Genomic DNA, 8,881 nt, shown 5'->3' with positions numbered 1-8,881 from the left:
GGCCGGAATTTGCAAGGACCTTACCTTCTTGGAGTTCTTCCCCATTTTTGTGGCTGTACACCTTTGGGCTGACCAAATGGCCAACTCCGTGGTTCACTTCTGGTGTGACAACCTTGCCACTGTTCACATCATTAATACTCTGTCCTCCAGAAACCATAGGGTTATGTCATTGGTAAGAGCATTTACGCTTCATTGCCTGCGACATAATATCTGATTCCGTGCCTGGCATGTACCTGGCTTGGATAATCCAATCGCCGATGCTTTGTCGCATAACCAGATTGACAGATTCTGGGAGTTGGCTCTGTGGGCTCGCCCGCTGCCAGATGCCATGCCCGCTGCACTATGGGAGATTGGCGGACTGAAGCTGAGCACGCCATGATGAAATCCATAGCTCCCAGCACTAGAGTCGCCTACGACAAAGCAGGCGGGGAGTTCCTTGCCTTCTCGAGTGAACTGCAGTTGCAGCACTTGTGGCCCATCCCAGTGGATCATCTCTTATAGTTCTGCATGTATTCTAGGAACAGGGGGCTCTCAGCCAGGGCCATAAGTGGAAAGCTGGCTGTGCTGGCATTCTGGTCTAAAATTAAGGGTATGAGTGAAACCACGGCTGATTTTAGGGTGTGTCGCACCGTTCAGGGCTGGGCTAGGATGTCACCTGCATCGGTAGAGTCTAGGCACCCTCTTTCTCCAGACACCCTTTTGGGTCTTCGTAGACTGTGGCCATCTATTTGTGCCTCCTAGGGATGGCGGAGAATTTCTCCCCGAAACTTCGGGGGGCTGAGCGCCAACGTGTTCAGCCCCCCGAACAAGTTTCAGGGAGAAATCCTCCGAACCCCCCACCCCCCGCACCCCCCCCGGGACGGGACTTACCTTCACCGAATGTCCCTCCTGGCAGCGGGTCCGGCCGGTGGTTCGGCGGGTGTTCAAGCGGGGCGGGAGCGGCAGCCGGTCTTTTGACCGGCTGCCGCCACCGCCATTGCAATAAAAGAAAAAAAAAAAACGCCCCCTGATAGGCTACGTGATGATTAACGTAGCCTATCATGGCTAGATTTGCAAAGTCAGCCGTGATAGGCTACGTCAATCATCACGTAGCCTATCACGGGTGACTTTAAAAAAAAAAAAAAAGCGCGTACGGATAATGGCGGCCCCCATAGGGAGCCGCCATTCCCGTTCCTTATTTGGTCACTGTAGTCTACGTAAATCTTTACGCAGACTATGGCGAAAATAAGGGCAATGCTATTTGTATTGCCCTTATTTTCGCCGTAGTCTACGTAAAGATTTACGTAGACTACAGCGACCAAATAAGGAACACGAATGGCGGCTCCCTATGGGGGCCGCCATTAGCGTACGCACTTTTTTTTTTTTTTTTAAAGTCACCCGTGATAGGCTACGTGACGATTGACGTAGCCTATCACGGCTGACTTTGCAGATCTAGCCGTGATAGGCTACATTAATCGTCACGTAGCCTATCAGGGGGCTTTTTTTTTTTTTTTAACTTTCGCGTTCGCGGCCAGGCGAGGCGGGAAGCCTCCTCCCCGGCCTGAATTTCGGCCGGGGTGAGGCGGGAAGCCTCCCCCCCGGCCTGAATTTCGGCTGGGGTGAGGCGGGAAGCCTCCCCCCCCGGCCTGAACTTCACGGGGGGAGCAGCGAAGCGCCTCCCCCCCACCGCGAACATCCTTCGAGGACAGGTAAGGGACTTTCGTCCACCCCTAGCGGAAAGTCAACAGAGAAATAGCATTGGGGCTATATGAACACGGTGATGGGATCATCACTCACCAGGAAATCACATGGACAAGGAGGGAGCTTTACAGACAGGATACTGTGCAGGAAATGACATACAGTATTTCTGTCTGATCTGCACAGGGGCCTGCGGGAATTTCTTCTGCACAGGTGGAGGGAGTTTGACAAGCAATAGGCTTGTCACTCCCGGTGATGGCTAGGATGGACAAAGGAGAACGAGCTTAGGGATGGTGAGCATGCAGAGGCACCTTATGGTGACAGGTGATATCTGAGGCCTCCCGAACAGGTTTTGCAGCTCGGCAGGGGGATACGGGTTGCCTGGGAGACCAACTCACCTCACTCGCCCAGGAGCTTTGTGGCCCGGAAGGGGGTGACAGGAGAAGGTCTACCTCCCCCATAAGGGGCAGTCCGGAGGGGTGGCAATGCTGACAGGCCACCCCTCAGGCTAGGTGTGTTTTCGCCCATAAAAGTGCCAGCTAGCTACTGGTACAGTCAGAGCCCATCCTAGGTTTCCCCTTCGCAGACATTTCAATAAATGTGGCCCAATTTCAATCCAAGCTCTTGTTGTCTGTCTCTTTATTACCCTGCCTCCACTCGCAATGCTGAATCTTTCTACTGCAAACGTAACATTAGTTAGATTCTCATCTTGCACATAGTTCAGAACCTAGTTTCTGCTAGTTTGACAGTAGTTGTGCTAACGGAATGGCAGAGTTGGATACTGCCCATGATGCTTCTCCAAAAAATTCTTAACATAAAATGTTAAGAAGATCTCCTGATTATCATAGAAACAGCAAACTCAAATAAAACTGCCTTCTGAAAAAGTGATACATTTAAACAACAAAACATTCACAGGGAGGCATAACATAAAATATATATTTATTACAATACCAGTTAGCCAGCTAGTATGGTTCAGTGGAAAGGATGCTAGATTTTGTCCCGGTGTGTTTGGGTTTAAATCTCTCTCATTCTCCATGGATTCTCTGTGTGGCACAGGTAAGCCCTTCATCCTCAGTTCCTCATTTGTAAAATGAGAACTGGGGATTTATGTCATAGGCATGTTGTGAAGACTATAAAAATGTGGATTTTGTGTGTTGAACCATCTATGAATTCATACATCATCATCATATCAGAAAAGCACTACATTTAATTTCAGATCCTGTAAACAAAGTGGAGCATATCAGCATGTATGAACATATTTCCGCTCTGAGGGCATTTTAATAGTAAAGGAGTGAAACTACTGTTTCATTGGCAACAATGAAGTCTACACTGTGCAATTAAAAATAAACTAGGCATAAAATATTAAACGACAGTACATAAACTTGCAATATTATGATTACAGGAAATATGTCTGCAGTTCATTTTTGGCAAAAGAAGTATAACCATACCTTCAGTCTATAGTAATATAATGTGCAACTGAGCTGATTGGCTATAGCATTTTATCATTTGGGCAATTTCAGAACTGCAAGTGCAATAAACCACTAAAGATTTAAATCACTAGCATATATTGTGTTCAAAAGGAATGTTTTAACCAGGATGCAAAGCTGGTATTGAATTATAATCATCTTTTTAAAAATTGCAATGCTGTATTAAGCTTTGCACTTACCCAGTCAAGCAGCAGCAGCAGTAGTAGTAGTAGTAATAATAATTTGTTTTTTTGTATGTATGCTTGACTGGGTGAGTGCAAAGCTTAATACCCATAGGTAAGATTTCTGCAACCTGCTTGGGACCTGAGACTTATTCATACCAGTGTATTTGATAAGAGAATCTGAGACCTTGAAGTTTATTTTCATCAGAAGTTTTGCATTCAAGGACTCAGCCATTAGACCTTCTTAGTGACAATCAAATGTGTTTCATTGCAAGTTCAAGCACAGACACTGTACAAGCACGTAATATTCCTAAAATATAAAAGGAACAGAAGAAGGGAAAAATGCCTTTTAGTCCTCAAAATAAAAGGATACTTGAAGACCTGAAAACAATTTCTGATGTCTTTTTAGAAAGAACTCACGATTGTATCTGCATTTTTCTGTCTGAAATTGATTTGTCAGAGATGTCTACCTTTTTATTTAACTTAACATTATTTAAATGACAGGTAACATCAGCATCAAAAGCCCAAGTTTCTTTTTGTAAGAGTTACTGGTAGCCAGGGAGTGAATTTGCTGTTCCCTTGGCTCACGCCTACCGCCTCAACAGACTTACAGTCTAAAATATAAGGGTGGAACTGAAGCAGAAACAAAGGTTGAGAGTCACTCCCCTTAGATAAAAAAATGAATTTTAAAAAGTCACATGTGTATCCATAAAAAATGGAGAAGGTTCACAATCTTCTGTCTTGCCTTCCATTTGTGCTTGTCCTGGTACACAAAAGGACTCTACACAGTAGAGTCATGCAGCACTCTACTGTCTACCTATTCAACTGCCATAGTCTATCTGGTGAGGCCAGTGCAGCCCAGAGTCAATGACCAAGCTGCCATTCACCCCAACCTTGGTTGCCTCATTGCCTGAAGACATCTGTTGTACTGAAGCAATGGAGATGTCACTGACCCTTCACCATGCTCTGGGCCTTGGAGCATGCACAGAGATGGGGTTCTGCACTGCACATACAGAATCTATGTGCAGTGCCATGCCATGTGCTCCTGTGCACCTTACATACAGTCCTATATAGACTGCAATCAGCATGGCACAAATCAGGTCCTCCCTGCTATTCACGTCTTGGAGTGAGAACAATCTACACCATGCAGCCTGCAGCCTGTATAGAGTCCTCTGGGTCTGCAGACACCATAGAACCTCCTTCATATATTGGTTGGCATGGTCACATGGTCACATGCAAAGGAACAGCTGGAACATTCTCATCTTGTTGGCCTCATCTGCTTTTCAGACTGATCATTGATATTCTGTAGCATTTGAAATTCACTATAGCAAGGGGCCTTCAAATTCAACCAATGAAAACATAATACCTGCTTGCAAATGTGTTTGAGGAGTACTGATGGACAAGTTACTTTCCCAAATTTCCGAAGTTTGGTTTATTCTGGCGAAATCTGAATTGGATTGTGTCTGCCCTCCCTTCCCCACACCCACCAGTTTCCCATATCCAACCCTCCCACTTCACTTATCATGCTGGCACAGCCATGGAAACCTAATGGCAAATCATGGTAAGGAGGAAGAAGGAAGGGAGGTCTCCTTCCCCTTCCATCTCTAGAAGCAGCAGCATTTCGACCGTGGGAAAGGAGGGAGGGGGGTCTCTGCCCCTCTCCTTTCCTCCTCTATATTTCTTGGCATGCTGCTATGCATTGCAGCAACTCTTAGGAAAACTATGTTTCCCAGGGGCTACTTGTAGCCTTGTGCGCTTCATAGCACCATCCAAGGGACTGTAAACCACCCAGAGAGGTTAAGCTATTGGGCAGTGTAGAAATGTAATAAATGAATGAATGAAATGCAAGGAAAGGGGAGACAGACTTCCCTCTCTTCCCCTGCTTGCTGCTATCTGGTTAGTGGGGTGGAAAGGAAGGAGGGATAGGCTTAGTGGGTTTGTGGGCTTAGTGGGTGGCTGAGGGGAAAGGAGACCAGGTTAGTGGGAGGGAGGGGATTTGAGGCTGGGTTAGTGGGGAGTGAAATTCTTCTTCATTTCCAGTTGAAATCTGAGTTGAAGTATTTGGGATCGTAATTATTTTAGGGATGTACGAAAGTTCCGCCACGGATCTCGGGGAGGACGAATGCCAGCGCATTTGGCCCCCTGAAATCAGTGGTGGAACGGCCTGCCCCCGCCCCCCCCGGGATGGGACTCACCTGGGGCAGATGTTCCTGGTGGCGGCAGCTCCGGCGGCGGCGGCTGCGGCGGCCGGTCTTCTGACTGGCTGCTGCCGCTGCCATTTCCAGGTTTAAAACAAACAAACAAACAAAAGTGATAGACTACGTAAAGATTTACGTAGCCTATCACAGCTAGATTTAAAAAAAAACACCGTGATAGGCTATGTAAATGTTTACGTAGCCTATCACGGCTGACTTAAAAAAACCCAAAAACACGCGTACGCAAATGGTGGCGCCCATGGGTGCCGCCATTTGCGTTCCTTATTTTGGCACGTCTTAGTCCACGTAAACATTTACGTAGACTAAGACGGTGAAAATAAGGGGAACGCAAATGGCGTAGCGTCTACGCTATTTGCGTTCCCCTTATTTTCGCCGTCTTAGTCTACGTAAATGTTTACGTAGACTAAGAAGTGCCAAAATAAGGGACGCAAATGGCGGCGCCCATGGCGCCGCCATTTGCGTAAACGCATGTTTTTTTTTTAAAGTCAGCCATGATAGGCTACGTAAACATTTACGTAGCCTATCACAGCTGACTGCAGGGATGCAAACAGCGGTGGCTATGGCCACCGCCATTTGCATCCCTGCTAGCCAGCGGCCGGATGTCCGGCTGCTGGCGGAGCTGGCCGGCGGCTCCGCAAAATCGATGCCGAGCACAGCCGGCAGGCCAGGATTCCGGGGTGGGGGAGGTACAGAGTGCCTCCCCCCCGGCGAGGATTCCAGGGGGAGGGACGGAATGCCTCCCCCCGCACCATCAGCATAATCCTCGAAAGGTAAGTGATTTTTGTACATCCCTAAATTATTTAGGGATGTACGAAAGTTACTTACCTTTTTGCGGATTCTGTTCATGGTGGGGGGGAGGCATTCCGTCCCTCCCCCCGGAATCCAAGACGGGGGGGAGGCAATCCTGTCCTCCCCCCCAGAATCCTCGATGGCCGGCTGTGCTCTGCGGCGGCTCTGCGGAGCAGCCAGCCAGGCCCAGGCCAGGGCCATCCGCAGCTGGATTTCCGGCCGCGGAGGGCTCTGGGTAAAAAAAACACAAAAAAACGCGTACGCAAATGGCGGCTATGGCCATTTTTACATTTATATTTATGTAGACTAAGATGAAGAAAAGAAAGGGGAACGCAAATAGCGTACTGGGCACTATTTGCATTCCCCTTTCTTGTCTTCGTCTTAGTCTACGTAAATATTTACATAGACTAAGACGGTGAAAAATAAGGAATGCAAATGGTGGTGGCTGTAGCCGCCGCCATTTGCGTACGCATTTTTTTTCTTTTACCCAGGTGTGATAGGCTACATAAGTCTTTACGTAGCCTATCACGTCTATGGGGGGGGGGAAACACAGACTGCAAATGGCGGTGGTGGAAGTCGGTCGAAAGACCAGCCACTGCCGCTGCCGCCACAGCTGCCGCTGGAGCCGCCGCCATCCGAAACATCTGCCCCAGGTAAGTCTTGTCCCAGGAGGGATCTGCAGGGGGCAGGGGGATGGCAGGCCATTCCGTGATGGATTTCGGGGGGCCGAATGCACTGGCATTCGGCCTCACCGAGATCCGTCGCAGAATTCTCTGACATCCGTACAATTATTGCTTTATATTTGAGGCAACCATTACGAGCCCCTGAGACTCACATTTCTGAGCCTGAAAATATAAGATTTGGTGACTTCACTAGTCTGGAAAAAGGAACTGAAGGCCATGACAAATAATGTAAAAAATTGTAGGGATGGCAGAGAATTCCGCCACAGATCACGGTGAGGCCGAATGCCAGTGCATTCGGCCCCCCCGAACTCCGTGGTGGAACAGCCTGCCACCCCCCACCCCCCCCGCGGATCCCCCCTGGGACGAGACTCACTTGGGGCGGATCTTCTGGGCAGCGGCGGCAGCGGCGGCCGGTCTTCTGACTGGCTGCCACCGCCGCCATTTCCGCTCTGGTAAAAAAAAAAGAAAGAAAGAAAAAGAAAGATGTGATAGGCTACGTAAAGATTTACGTAGCCTATCTTGACTAGGTTTTAAAAAATAAGACGACGTGATAGGCTACGTAAATCTTTACGTAGCCTATCATGGCTGGGTGGGTTAAAAAAACCCTACAAACTGCCATTTGCGGCCACCATTTGCGTACGCGGTTTGTTTGTTTTTTTACCCAGAGCCCTCCACGGCCGGAAATCCGGCTGTGGACGGCTCTGGCCTGGCCGGGCCTGGCCGGCTGCTCCGCAGAGCTGCCGCAGAGCACAGCCGGCCTTAGAGGATTCCGGGGGGGAGGAACGGAGTGCCTCCCACGCCGGCGAGGATTCCGGGGGGAGGGACGGAATGCCCCCCCATCAACATAATCCGCGAACAGGTAAGTGACTTTCCTACATCCCTAAAAAATTGTCATGCTTCAATTTCTTGAGTTAAATGCAATTGTTTCTAATGGGAAATTGTTATATGTGCATTTAATACACGCTTCTGGTGAATATTCTTCTGTTTTGATTTTTGACCAAAAACTGTGAGTTCCTGATAAAACAATTTGATTGTGCAAATATCCATACCATTATTTCTTCTACCATTGGTGCTATTTCTCTGTTCCCCCAATTACAGCTGCTTTCCTCTTCCTGAATTTAAACACATAGCAATCATATTTAGCTAGAAAATGTCATCACAAAAGAGAAATAAGGGGTAGCATCTAATGTTGGTCCTACTTAGACTAGATCCATTGAACTAATTATTTAAGTTCAGTTACTTAAATTTTATTCATTTCAATTGGTCTACTGTACTCAGGATTAACATTTGATACCACCCAAACAGAAAATGTGGGCAATATTTCCTGAATCAGTCATATGGGTCATTCCAGCCAATCAAGATTTGACTATGTGATTATATAATTAACACCAAATGAAATATATTGAGAAAGAGCAAGATATGCTAACACAAATGAACAGGAAAATATTTTTTCAAGTTTTCCCCTAAAAACAGGGAAATGTCTTTTTCAACACTAGATAAAATGTTACCAACATTTTGCATAATCCAAACTTAAGAAATACATGTAGATTTCTTTAAAAGCATGCTCCAATTCCAACATCCTCTCACATCTTCAATAAATCATGTTGGTTTTGAACTGTTTTTATATATTTGTTTGTATTTACTGTATTACTGTTCAATCTTAAAATAATTGTATGATGCCTAGAGAACCTGTTTTATAAGCATGAATACAAATAAATAAATAAATAAATGCAAAATTATAATTTTAATATGCAGTTTGTTAATTAATTAATTAACCACACTAATCAGTTAGTGCTTCCAACCCTAGTTATGACAAAATATGTCTTTTGTTTAAAGTATCTGGCTTTCAGCAACAGCAGAATGCATCT

The sequence above is a fragment of the Heloderma suspectum genome, chromosome 5, assembly GCF_057233095.1.
Source record: "Heloderma suspectum isolate Gila_16-S chromosome 5, 16-S_ref, whole genome shotgun sequence".
In the NCBI taxonomy this organism is placed as follows: Eukaryota; Metazoa; Chordata; class Lepidosauria; order Squamata; family Helodermatidae; genus Heloderma; species Heloderma suspectum.
The sequence above is the reverse complement of the archived record's forward strand: the minus strand, read 5'-3'. Positions refer to the sequence as shown.